Here is a 12,732-nt window from a genome sequence, read left to right as displayed (position 1 = left end):
GAAAAAAAAAAAAAAAAAAAGGCAAGCCCACAGAGGAGGCGAGCATGCGCACGGGGGAGACGGCGCTCTCTTGTGCCGCGGCCGCCCCTGCGAGCCCACAGCGCCGCCTAGGGAGAGGAGGCCGTCCGCCGGGGCCGGGCGAGTGTAAGAAACCTGAGCGGCGCCTCTCCTGCTCCGCGCCAGGGCGGGGGTTGGGAGTCGTTTGAGGCGCGAGCTTCCTGCGCTTACTTAACAGGCTGAGTCCGCGCCTCGGTCACAGGGCGGCCACGTGCTACGGCGTGCACGGGTGCAAGCGTGCTTTCCGCCCTCTGTGCCACCCTGGCCTTGGGTGTCAGTGCCTGCTTCCACATTGATTGTCACTTCTTGAAAGCCACTGCCACCAGCAAAATAATCTAAACGTATGAGTACAGCTTAACTACATAAAGGTAGGGGCGTTCTTCGATTTTAGCAGCTGCCTTAAAAGTTAACTTCAGAGTTATTTTAAACACGCCTGAGGACTTGTTTCCTGTTCTTTGTAGCCTTGAGCTAGTTTTCAAAAAAGAACAATTCCTATTTGGTCTCACCTACCCATCCCTCAACGGGCATGCGACTGAAGTAAGTTCATAAGTTTGGGTTTACTGGCTTCATATTTATAATTAACAACACTTCTTGGTAATCTAGGGAGATGATTTTTAAAAGTCTGTGGATTAGACATGTCTTCCTCTTCCATATTTCTGCCCAAACCAAGACACCTTGTATTCTTTCTCCAGATGAATTGTACCACTGTTTACCCATTTGCCAAATCTAGAAACCAGAGTCATCCTGGACTGATCCGTTCAGCATCCTTCCATATCCAAACTATTACGAAACAAACCCAAGGCCATTCAGTCCCCCCTTCCCTTTCCCACTGCTGCACCCTCAGGAGGGGACTCACCGCTCGCCTACAATATTACAAGTCTGGTGAATCCCTTAGTGGTTTAAGAACATGGGTTTTTAAGTCAGAATTCTGTCACTCATTATCTGTATGATCATGGTTACTTACCTCCATGAGATTCGATTTCTTCATTTATTTATGTATTCATGTATTCAAAAAACTATTTATTGGGCAGCTACCATATGCTAAGTACTGGGGATACAGAACTGAAGGAAAAGTACAATTGAACCTATTCTTATGGGCTTTCATTTTAGTATGGGAAGAGGATCTTCACACAAGATTTAAAAAGTGAAACATGTCTTAAATTGAGATGAGGGTCCTGGAGAAAAATAAAGCAAGGGGAATAGGGAAAGTGTGGGAAATTGCATTTGCCTGAAGACTTGAAGAGGTGAGGGAGCAAACCATATCATCAATAAAAAGGAGATAATTGTAGTACCTGTAGCCTACTTTAGCAATTAAATGCGATGATTCAAGGAAAGTGCTTAGTAGAGAGTTAGGTATAAATGTTAGCTATTATTGTTATTATGTTTTCTTTTTGGCCACACGGCTTGCGGGATCTTAGTTCCCTGACCAGGGATTGAGCCCGTGCCCCCTGCAGTGGAAGCAAGGAGTCCTAACTACTGGACTACCAGGGAGGTCCCAAGTGTTAGCTATTGTTATTTTCCTACTTTCTGATCGAACAATTACTAGTTTTACCTACCTCCAAATCACCTTACAATTTCATATTAGAATGATGCTTCTAACAAAATTTTTCAAAATTTTTTGGTGGTTTCCCTTTTCCTTTATGGGAAGCTAGCATGACTAAATAGTGCTTTACGGTTTGGCTTCTGCCTACCCAGACATGCTCAAACCCTGCCTCTATAGGCCCCAATCTCTTAGTACCAGCACTACTGGCTTCCCACTCTATACACATGATAGTCTGCTCTCTTCCCACGCTCTCCCTGGCTTTGTGCTTGCTGCTGCTTCTGTCTGGGATGTTTTCTCTTCTCCCCTCATCTACCCAGCACATGCTTACTGTTCCTTCAAATCTCATTCACAGGTGACTTTGCTGAAACCTTTACTGACTTCTGTGGCCATCTCTAATGATTCAATTGCATTTTTAAAAATAGCTTTGAGATATAATTTATATCACATAGTTCACCTATTTCAAGAGTAAAATTTGATGATTTTTAGTATATTTACAAAATTGGGCAACCACCACCATAATCTAACTTTAGAACATTTTTATTATTCCCCAAAGAAGGACTAAGTTTTTGTTCTTGAAACTCATATACCTGGAATGGAAGACAATAAACAAGTCATTACCAATGTGATGGGTATTTTCAAGACTTGTTTGGTGAAGGGTGACATGGAAATATTCTAGGTCATTTGGAAATTAATTGTTCCACTAAAGTCAGTTTTTAAACTGAAATGGACTCTTTCAAACCTTAAAATTTAATTATTTTTCACTCTTTTGTGAGAAAATACCCCCACTGGTGTTCTTTCAGTTGCATGAAACCTACCATACTCTGGACAGCTGTAGGACTTGGGATGACCATTGGATTTGGCAAGACAGAGGATGTGAGTTTGTGGCAGTGTGGGTTATCCAGGAAGTAGATGCCAAGACAAAGTTAGAATTGTAAGGGATTCGTCGTCAATAAAATTTGTGAAAAATAAACGGGAGAGGAGTCGGTAGGGAAAGCCTGCAGACCACGATACCTGACTGACACCTGTGAAAGGAAGGAGGGAGGACCCGGCCGGAAGACCTCAGGCTGAGGTGCAGCCTGAGAACATCTCGGCCAGCCCAGCGGGGCGCTCCAGCAGACTGGGCAGAAATGGTGGGTCCTTGTAGTACTGTTCTGCTTAGTCAGGGGCTGGGGGCTCCCGCCCTGCACTCTTGCCATCTTCCAGAGAAAGTCACAGCTTTTGCCAGGAGGTCCTCTCCCACAGCTCTCTCTCGGGCTCAGTTACCTGCTCCTTCCTCTGGCCCCTTGAATCACTCCATGGTTACAGCCAGTATCCCTTGTGGTTTCCTTACGCTCTGCCCGTACTTCTGAAGAGTCCTTTTGTGAAAATTTCCTCAAATTACCCACTTTGAATGTGCCATTTGTTCCTGCTAGGACCCTAACTTACTATGAAGATCACTGGTGACCTTCAAGAGAGTGTTTTCTTCGGAATGATTGATAGGAATAAATAGCTGATTGGAGTGGGCTTCGAGAGAGTGGGAGGTGGCAACATGGAGGCATGAGTATAAGCAACTCATTTGAGGAGTTTTTCCTATAAGATGAGACAGAAATGGGCAAGTAGTTAGAGAGGGGCTGAAGGGTCTAGGGAAAGTTTTTGTTTTCTTTTTGGATATGATCCATTCTTTAAAATTTTATTGAAGTATAATTGATTTACAATGTTGTGTTAATTTCTGTTGTACGGCCAAGTGATTCAGTTATACATACATGCATTCTTTTTCATATTCTTTTCCATTATGGTTTATCATAGGATATTGAATATAGTTCCCTGTGCTATACAGTAGGAACTTGTTCTTTATCCATTCTGTATATAATACTTTGTGTCCACTAATCCCAAACTCCCAACCCATCCTTCCCCATGGTTATGACCTATTTTATGTTTGCACGCAGAGAGAATGGCCCATTAGAGCAAGAAGTTTCTTCTGCAGGAGATACCTGCAGGTCTGTAAGAGGTGATGGCATCTTGTGTACAAGTAGAGGCACCCACCGTAACAGGGATGGGGTTCCCACAGTAACCAGAGGAGAGCAGAGTTTGTGGATAGGTTAAGAATGGCCAGATGAAGTTGTCTTCTTGCTGTCTTCCACCCCAGAGGGTGGAGTGCTGGGGATGAGTCCTGAGGTCGTGCGGTCCTTGGCAATGAGAGGGGAAGGGCGTGATGGAGGGAGGGCGCACGTTAGAAGCGAGGAGTCGAGGCAGCAGGAGGGGAGAGTGCCCTCCACATGCTTTATGGATGGTCTGTCGCCAGGAGGGACTCAGGGAGCAGAAGGGGAAGGGGGCGGGCGCTGACATCTGGCACGAGTGAAGAGGATGAAGAGGAGTCAGGGGCCTGGTGAGGGGCTGATGGTCGCGGGGCCGTGGGTAGTGAGTGGGTGGTGTAGTTGGAGGGCATGGGCTTCCAGAAGAGCACGGGTTTCTGAGCGAGGGGGGAGAGCTGTCTGTCGGCAGCAGGGAGGGGCACGGGCGCACCCACTCCTCCCCTCGGCTCTGCGGCAAGCTGGGGTGGGAGGGAGAGCGGCGGCCTCTTGAGGCTCTGGGGGAAGCAGGTTTCAGTTTCCACTGAGAGCTGCCCCAGGTTTCTGTGCAGGAGGGTGAAGTATGCAGAAAAGGGTGGAGGCTGTGGAGGGCTTGGCTGATGACACAGCTGGGGTTCTAGGGGATACAGTGGAAGGGTGCGGGGAGGTTAGCTTAAGTCAAATCAGGGGACAAAGAGCCACGAGGGGGAGAGAATGTGGTGATGGTGGATGACCTGGAGGTTCCCCTCCAAGGGGACTAAGGTGGGAAGGGTCCTGCCGCATGGGGCAACTATCCAGATGGTCTTTTTGGGAAAGTGGGGAATCAATTCTAATTTTAGCTTCCTTTTTAGGATGGGCTGCTTCAGAAGCTTATAGGGAGGGAGGACTGCCGTTAAATCCTCTGAAGGTGGGTCATGGTGGTGGGGAAAGTGGTCTAAGGAGGCCCTCAGGGCTCTGGAGTTTTCTCTCAAGCAGACTGATTGCTCAGGTGTGTCCAGCTCTGGAGGCTATTATTGTGTGTCCAGCGTGGTGCTGGCTCCTATGTGTACAGACACTGTCTTGTGGGTAAGTGATGTTTCCGCAAATGTAGCTTGGATCCCGAAATGTTGGGATTCTCAGGATATTTTTAATAATTTAAAAAAGGACAAAAAGCAGACTGTTTGAAATTGGGTCTATCCAGGAAAATCTGTGGCATAGGGTTGCTGTAAGTATGAGAAATATAAAAGAAACGGAGAGACAATCTTTGCCCTCAAAGAGGTTATCTCTAGTTGGTCGCACAAGACATATATAAAAAGGAAAAAAACAGTTCTGAGATGATGCGAAAGTAAGTACAACAAGCATGTGCCTAATAAAAGGAAGAACTAAAATGGAACTGTTGGATTTCAACAGCTCCTAGGGGACAAAAGAATGGAAAAGAAGAAACTAATATTTGTTGTATGACTACTGTGTTCCAGGTATTGATATTTTGCTTTCACATAAGTTACATCATTTAGTTTTCACAGAAACCCTATGAATAGTTGTTATTCTAATTTAAAAATGGGGAAACTGAGGCTCAGAGCGGTTAAGTAATTTGCCCAAAGTTCCAGGGCTGGCAACCTGTTTGTCTGACAAACCCATTCTGTTTCAGTATAAATAGGGCTCCAGGAGCTTCACTTACCAGGATGACCCTGAACTTCCAGACAGCAATGATTCTCAACCTAATCCATCGAAGAGACTGGCTCCTGCTCTGATGGAAACACAACGCCCATTAAAAAAAAAAACCAGGTCATTTATCTGTTTACATGCTATTGTTAAATTATTTATAGTAAATTTTAAGAATATAAAATTGTACTCGTCTTGTGAGGAAGAAATTGTATTTCTATGGAAGCGAAATCATTGCTTTAATAGTTGGAAATGATATAATTTTCTTGAGTATAAATTTTACTGCTATGGAAACTATAAGCCAAATTTATAATGCAGTGTTGTTACTCTTAGGAAAGATTGGCAAGAGAGGACACGTCACCCTTGGAGGGAGAGCCAACTGGTAATGAAAAGGCTGTGACCCAGCAAGATCACTCTTGGGTCCCCCTAAGGGCAGGACTGTGATCTTCTGACCTCTAGAAGCTTAAGGAACCCAAGATGGAGTGTCTATCCTTATTTAAACTATAACTTAGTTCACTTTATTTAGTCTCACTTTGTTTAGCACACCAAGGGCCTGAGTTAATGCTTCTCTGATAGATGAGAGATCAGTTTCAGAAAGTGGTGAATGCAAAGTGTAAAAATGGAAACAGGAAGTGTAAGTGATTTCAAGAAGTTTAGCTTCAAAGGGGAGGAGAGAGCAGGGTAGGTCACTAAAGAAGAATCAGGGAGTTAAGGTAGGTTTTGTGTTTGCTGTTGAATGATGTGACAGTTGATCATGTTTAGATACGAGAAAAGGGAAAAGAGGAAGAGGTTGAAGACACTGGGGAGATGGGGAGAGGTGGGAAAATTGATGGACTGAGGTCTTGAAGGTTTGGATCCTCCAGAACATAGGTAGAGGATTAACTTTACATAGGAGGAGACACCTCTTTTCACACGGAAACGAAGGAGGGACAAGGCAAGGTCAGCAGAAACAAAGCAGTCATGGACCTGAGTGGAGGTTCTTCCCTGCTGTGATGAGATCAGGAAGGGCAGTGCCAGGAAGACTGTGAGCCACAATCCTGTTTTGAAGGAATGAGAGGGGAGGGACAGCCACAAGGGTGGAGGGAAAGATGGCCACAGGAACAGGGTGGCCTTGGAGGGGTTTGGACAGGAGGAGACCGTCAGCCCCACTAAAGGGGCTTGGTGGTTTGAGGGGAGGGCTAAGATACAGTTCAAGCAACTGGTCAAGGGAATGCTTGGTGCAGGGTTGGAGGTTGTAGGGGGTTTCTTTATACTGGAGTGGATTATCTTTTTATAACTCTCCTAGTTGCAAGGGACTGAAAAGAGGATTCACAAGATTCAGCAGATTCAAGAGAAAAGCTTTGGGGAACTGGGACGCTCTGTGGATCTTGGGAGCTAGGACCGGGTACTTGACCTCATCAGGATTCTCTCTCAATGTATCTTTTTTTTTGTCTTTTGTTTCAGGTTGGCTTCATTTTCCCCTATAGTCAATGGACTTTATTTACATGGCAGAGAACATTGTCACTTGCAAGTTTTATCAGAACAATCCCAAAGGAAGACCTAGACAAAGCTGGCTTGGTTGTATGATCATTTCTGGGTCACGCGGCCTATCTTGATCACATGCATTTCCCATGGGTAGGGTAAGTGTGTCTATTATTAGGAGGTGCAGAGGAAGGGGTGTTGGGCAAATAAGAACATGAACCAACATAGGTGTCCCAGGGCACATGGTGGGAAGGTTCTAAAGGTAGAGGAACAGCAGGAGGTGGTTGGATCAGGGGAGAAAATCCAACAGTAGTATGACCATGAGTGAATGAGAAGAATAGATGGATGGGATAGAATAGATGACTCGTATTTCAGGCAACAGCCAAGGACTCTGAAGATGTGTAGTAGGATGGATTTCTGAAATGAACTCAGCAGACACAGATAGAGGAGTGGTCTTACTCTGAATTTGTTTCACCTGCAAGAGGGTCTTAGTTCTCATGAACAGACAGGAAAATGGTGGTAGGTAAGCGGTTCCTGGGGAGATTGGTACATGAGGACACAGCAGCAGCAGATTGGGGGTATGCTTTGCAAAGTAACTGGAGACTCGCCTCTGCCAGGGAGGCCACCCAGTAGATCACTTTCACCTGAGGAGAATGAAATGATGAGAGCATCATTCTGTGCAAAATGCTTTGCTCAACTGCTTCTGAAATTAGAAGGTCTTATACCTCAGGGAATTTGTGACTGGTGGATCTGACATGATGTCTTGTAGCCACCAGAAAAATGGTGTATGGCTCAGTGCCTAGTAGAACCAAGGTCTTGGGGTGGTGGCCAAGGATTCTTTGGAGCTGTTTCCTTGTTTGCATCAGCCTTTGTGCTCAAAGACAAAGCTTACAGCACAAGTGAAAACAGTTAAAATGTGTACAGTTCTTCGCAGTCCCCCAAACACTGTTGCTATATACATTATTAATTTTAATCTCATATCAACCAGGAACATAACGTTTTCCCTACTTCAAATAAGGAAGCAGAGCCTCGGTAAAATAAGTTGTTTAAGATTTTACAACTATTAAATGTTAACTCCCAAGATGAAGAATGTGAATTTTTAAAAGTTATGGTAAGATTTTACTAAAAAGTAAATATGGTGCTTTATGGAGCTTAATTGGTGTTAAGTCCAAGTGAAATAATTATAAGGGAATATGTGACTGTGTTCTGTTAACAACAAAATAATAGCAACTAATATTTATTGGGTGCCAAGCACTGTGATAAACACAAAGAACATTTAATACAACAACTCATTGAGCTAGGTACCATTATCATTCTTTTTCTATAGATGAGGAATTGATTGGACAAATAATATTACTAAAGCATCACCACCACCACCATGATGAATGGAAAAAGGAATAGGCCACATACTGGGAAATCAATTAGTAGTAGTTTATTTTAACTCAGGAAATGAGCGCTAGGCCAGGGAAGAAAAGAGAAAGGGGATAAATCCCTGAGACTATGTGAGAGAAACGATTGGTTTCATCCCTGTGAAGCAAGCCCCTTTCATTTCCTAGGCAGTTTATCACTCCTGGGCATCTCTCACACCCACCAGCATTTCCTTTGGTCTTCAGATCGCATCTACATCCTCAAACTATAGCATAAATATTGCCTTGCTAAATGGTGTGGGGCTTGAAAGAAACAGGAGTGACCAAGGACAGATTCAGCTGGGGACATGGGGGAATGCTGATGCTATTTACCCAAATGGTGAGTTGGGAAGGAGAGGTAATCAGGAGTATGAGATTGTGGAGTAAGCAGAAGAGTTCAGTTTTAGATATACTGGGTTTCTTCACATTGATGTCTGGACTTTGGGAGACAGCTACGAGAAGAGTTCCTGCAGATAGCAAAAGATTCAAGCTCAAGTATACATTTGGTGATGATGGTTAACACGACTAAAATGGATTAGCTCTTTGAGGTGGTGAATAAAAAGAAAGAGCAACGAATTTAGTCTTGGGGGTGCCCATAGCGAAGAGACTAAAGGGGGTCAGGATCTTAATTATATATATAGCATTTAATAACAGTGGTTTTCAGAGTACTTTTCTAACAGTAATTTCCCACGAAGCCTCCATAAACTCTGGATGATGAAACTTTTAAAAGCTCACAACATTCTTTCACTCTTTAATCCTAATAACGGATTTATTTTAGGCTTAAATGCTATTGCAAGGAATGTGCTGGTCCAAAGGACAGTATTATTAGAAATTATTTCCTCTGAAGTTGAAATTCTTTAAAAACATACTAAATAAGACAAGTGATAAAATGGGGGAAGAAAAGGACAATGATTATATTAAAAATTGAATTCCAAGAAAAATTGCTATAAGACTAGCTTCCGGGAAGTCAAGGCAAAATGTGAACATGTTGAATTAACTAGATGTTTGTCCGATGCAGAGTGTATGAAACATGGTGAATTATCAGTATCACATGGATCCTTCCTAACCTGGAGATTCTGGTGGGTGTGTCTAGCTTGGGGTCTGGGAAGCCGTGCATGTTTTCAAAGTTCCCCAGGTGATTCTAATAGTCAAATTTGACAAGCCCTAGTCTCATAAAGGAAATAGACCAGTTCATAGGAGAGAAAAACTTTTTTTCTAGCTCTGAAATCTGAAAGAGATTTCATTCCATGAGCACTGAAGAACACTGAATAATAAAATATACACAATGCCCTCAATAGCATTACAAAAAAAACAGGTAGAGATTTTATATGTGTGGATCTCACACTGACCTTTGATAAAATAAAAACCAACAACATAATACTAAATTATAATTCTGTTTGTGTGAATAAAGAACTATCTGGGTCAATGGGAAAAATGATATTCCTTGGTCCTTTTCAGGAATTCTGATGCAGTAGATCTGGTTAGGGACCAGAAATTTGCTTATTTGTAATAAGTACCCCACTTGATAGTGATGGAAGTGGTTCAAGGCCATATTTCTGCACCACGAGAATGGATGGTTAACAATATTCCTTAGAGTTTCAGGTTTAGATATAAAATCTTGAGATACACCACTTGTGGTCAGCATGTTCACCATTTTTGAAAATTGAAGCAGGGGAAAGAAGCAGGATTAATCTACTTCCACAAAGTAGGCTGGGAACACTTCTGTGGTATAAAACCAGAGAGCTTCTTTCAGTGAAAAATTTTCTTCAACCCTTGGGAAAATGTTAAAAGCATGGGCTGCATCATATGCCATTAGAACAGATGTTGGTCTCACTAAAAGGAAGAAATGGGTAATAGAATTGACATTCTATCATCACAGGTGACGATTTAGCATTCTCGACCTCCCATTTCCTTTCCTGCATTATCCTGTAACGCAATTTTTAATCAGTGTTTACGTTATTGCCTATGTAAAATTGAAGAGTCAGATAGTATTTCATACTTATTTCTTTCCTAGCATCATTCTTATTTTTGGGAATCAATAATTGCCTCATTTCCCCCCTCCGCCACCAGTATAGTTTTCTATTAACTGATTGTCGTTTCAATTGCTCAGCTAGAGTTGTTGTCTGACTACCAGCAGTTTTTCTCCCCCAAAGCCTCAACCATCCCAGATAATGTTTCATTCCCCCCGCCCCGGAGATCGCTCTCTGAAGCCTCCTCTTCCTCTTCCTCCAATATGGAGCGGGCTTTGGAGACCCCTTTGTCTTAGAACTCACTTTTTTTGTTTTTGGCCACGCTGTGCAGCTTGTGGGATCTTAGTTCCCCAACCAGGGATTGAACTTGGGCCCTTGGCAGTGAAAGTGTGAAGTCCTCACCACTGGACCACCAGGGAATTCCCTTAGAACTCACTCTTGACAATTTTCTGTATTGGATTTTCTGTTGCACCTGTGGGCCTTCCTTTTTCTTGTTTCTCTGGAGTGCACTATCCAGCAGTTCCCTAAAGAGAGGTGCATGGCAGATACACGTTTTGAGTCCTTACCTGCACACGTGACTGATAATTCGGTTGGTTATAAACTTCTAGGACACAAATAATTTTTCCCTCAGATAGTTGAAGGCATTATGTCCTAAAACCCCTTGTTACATTTAAAAAGCCAGTGCCATTTTGATTCATGCTCCCTTCTGAGTGATTCTAACCCCCAATCCTACCACCACACCCATAGCCTGGAAGCTTCTAAGAGCTTCTCTTTATTTCTGATGTTCTGAAATTTTGAAATGGTATGACTTGGTATGGGTTGTTTTATCTTTTTTTACACTGTTGAGCACTAAGTAGACCCTTTCAATGGAAAGACTCATGTCCTTCAGTTCTGGGAAATCTTCGTGTATTTCTTCTTTGATAATTTCTGCCTATTTTCAGTTCTTTTTTTTCTGGACCCCTATTACTTTGATTTTGTACCTCCTGGTTTCCTTTTAAAGTCTTCTGTCTTTTTTCTTCTATTTTCCATCTTTGTTGTTGTTTTCCAAGAACTTTCTCAACTTTGTTTTCCAACCGTTCTATTTATTTTGGTTATATATTTTTATTTTCCAAGACTTTTTCACAGTTACTTTTCATAGTAATCTTTCTTATTTTATAAATTATAATACTTTCCTTTATCTCTCTAAAGATACTAATAATTAAAAAAAAATTTCCTCTACATTGACTTTTTTCTGTAGTTTTGTTTATTTTGCTCCATCATTTCTGATGTTTGATTTGTTTATATTAAGAGATACTGATTGGAAACTGTATATGTGGGTGAGTGTATGGGAGGATTTGTCAAATTGTGGGGAGATATGGCCATTGTGTTGGAGAACCCACATATAATTGTATATGCAGGTTTTTTCTTTTTCTTTCTTTTTTTTTTCCCCCAACCTGGGAAGATTTGATGAGGGGTTTTATAACAATGGTTCAAAGTGAGGTCTCTGACGAGATCAGGGTCTTGTGAGCAGGGCTTGTGCAGGTTTTTTCTCTAGATCATTCTCTTTCTCTCGAGATGAAATTTCCAATCTTCTACCTGGCATTCATCTATTTGGAAGCTACTGTTCTGGGGACAGGTGAGGAAAGGGGAATGGAGGTCTACTGTTCTGACTTTTGCTTAATTTTTTTCTGCCTTTCACCTCCAAGAATAAATTTCAGTCTCTTTTTTGGGGTGGTGGTTGGCTGGCTGTGTAGCACTGGGGTCTGTTGCACATAATAAGCTTTCACTATGGGGACTTACCTGGTGGTCCAGTGGTTAAGACACTGCACTTCCAATGCAGGAGGTGTGAGTTCAATCCCTGGTCAGGGAACTGAGATCCCACATGCTATGTGGTGAAGCCAAAAATAAAAAAAGCTTTCACCAATCCCACTTTTTAAAATAAAAATTTTATTTATTTATTTATTTATTTAGGGCTGTGTTGGGTCTTCGTTGCTGCGTGTGGGCTTTCTCTAGCTGCGACAACTGGGGGCTACTCTTCGTTGCGATGCTCAGGCTTCTCATTGCGGTGGCTTCTCTTGTTGCAGAGCACGGGCTCTAGGCACGCGGGCTTCAGTAGTTGCAGCTCGCGGGGTCTAGAACGCAGGCTCAGTAGTTGTGGTGCACGGGCTTAGTTACTCTGAGGCATGTGCGATCTTCCTGGACCAGGGCTCGAACCCGTGTCCCCTGCATTGGCAGGCGGATTTTTTTCTTTTTTTTTTTTATACAGCAGGTTCTTTTTAGTCATCCATTTTGTACACATCAGTGTATACATGTCAATCCCAACTGCCCAATTCATCACACCACCACCACCCCCCCCTGGGCAGGCAGATTCTTAACCACTGTGCCACCAGGGAAGTCCCCAATCCCACTTTTAGAGCAGAGCAGTATCTACCTTCTGCAGTATCTGGTGCCTCCAACTCCTCATCTTCTCAAGGGGTTGTTAGGATGAACTGGCCCTCTTCCCTCCTGCAGCAATTTTTGGCTATAGTTTTATCACTTCCCTGACTCTATCCGCTGTCTTTCAAAATTTGGTTAAAATCTCTGCAATCTCTTCTTCCATGGTCTTCTCAGGTTTATATCTTTTACTA

General features: G+C 42.9%; 1 long non-coding RNA gene across 1 annotated transcript; it reads left to right on the top strand.

Moving 5' to 3' along the window:
• The first annotated feature begins 1 nt into the window (after window position 1).
• Window positions 2-7,832, top strand: LOC103012992 (uncharacterized). Its single transcript, XR_009005782.1, has 4 exons — window positions 2-144; window positions 4,500-4,555; window positions 5,276-5,412; window positions 6,733-7,832. It is a non-coding gene; the product is annotated as an uncharacterized LOC103012992 (long non-coding RNA).
• The last annotated feature ends 4,900 nt before the right edge of the window (window positions 7,833-12,732 follow it).

Source organism: Balaenoptera acutorostrata, chromosome 17 (assembly GCF_949987535.1).
Source record: "Balaenoptera acutorostrata chromosome 17, mBalAcu1.1, whole genome shotgun sequence".
NCBI classification, from domain to species: domain Eukaryota; kingdom Metazoa; phylum Chordata; class Mammalia; order Artiodactyla; family Balaenopteridae; genus Balaenoptera; species Balaenoptera acutorostrata.
Note: the sequence above shows the minus strand (reverse complement) of the source record. Positions and strands in the feature narration are given on the sequence as shown.